Source organism: Austrofundulus limnaeus, unplaced genomic scaffold (assembly GCF_001266775.1).
Source record: "Austrofundulus limnaeus strain Quisiro unplaced genomic scaffold, Austrofundulus_limnaeus-1.0 Scaffold2836, whole genome shotgun sequence".
NCBI classification, from domain to species: Eukaryota; Metazoa; Chordata; class Actinopteri; order Cyprinodontiformes; family Rivulidae; genus Austrofundulus; species Austrofundulus limnaeus.
In genome coordinates this window covers 10,698-11,587 of record NW_013955238.1, presented here as the reverse complement: position 1 = coordinate 11,587, position 890 = coordinate 10,698, and the positions used below count along the sequence as shown (strand labels likewise).

Genomic DNA, 890 nt, shown 5'->3' with positions numbered 1-890 from the left:
TCTTAAGTCTAAGAATCACTCTTACTCTCAAGAAAAATTAAGACTGTTTCAGAGGACTACTAAGTGGTTAAGAGTTGCCACTAGGGGTCTGAGATGAGCTGAAGAGACAGATCAGAGAGAACACAGCTGTCCTCCCCACCTGAGTGTTCTTCATAGTTATGTGGAAAGCAGTTTTCGTCATGAAATACAAAAGAAATAAAAGGTTTAAAAAAAAAACCCAGTGCGCATAATTTTGGATTAAAAGATGGATATTTGTGTGTGGCTTTAGAAAATTTTAAACTATTAGCTGGTGAGTCCATGCAAATGCCCCCCCCCCCAGGGAAAAAATAAATAAAAAGGAAGAGGGAAAAAAACTCACTGTGAATTTTCCCTTTATATGGTCTTACTATCAATCACACGATACTATGATGGAGCGTGCGGGGGTCTCGGTTGTTTACCTGTATAATGAGCCTCAAAAATCCATATTAATCACATGCTAGCGGTTGTGGGGTTGCATGTGAACTGTCAGCCGACAGCCAGAGATGACAACAGCTGCAGCTCAAAGCAGGTTGAGGAAATGAGAGGAGAGCTTTATTGTAGCAGCAGAGCGTGTTGGAAGATGGTTAATTTGATGTTATTTATTGTTTTTTAACATCCTACAGTCTCTGTCATGTTAAATAAATTTGAAACTGAGTTTTTTGTTTTAATCTGTAAAACTTGGAAAAATCCATGAGATTTTCATCTGTATTCATGATGCAGATGAGGACATTTTATGTAATTTACAAACAATCAGTACCTGGTGACATTAGTGTGTGGAAAGTAAACTTATCTTAGTTATTTCACAAGTTTATCTTGCCATATCTCCGACATTATTCTTAAACATGAAATCCGATGCAGTGATTGGTCCTTGT

The 890-nt window shown here is 37.5% G+C and overlaps 1 protein-coding gene across 1 annotated transcript in view; it reads right to left on the bottom strand.

The window, feature by feature from the left end:
* LOC106511483 (uncharacterized) overlaps positions 1-890 on the bottom strand; it is a gene marked incomplete at both ends in the record, with an annotated part of 9,904 nt that overhangs the window by 1,316 nt on the left and 7,698 nt on the right.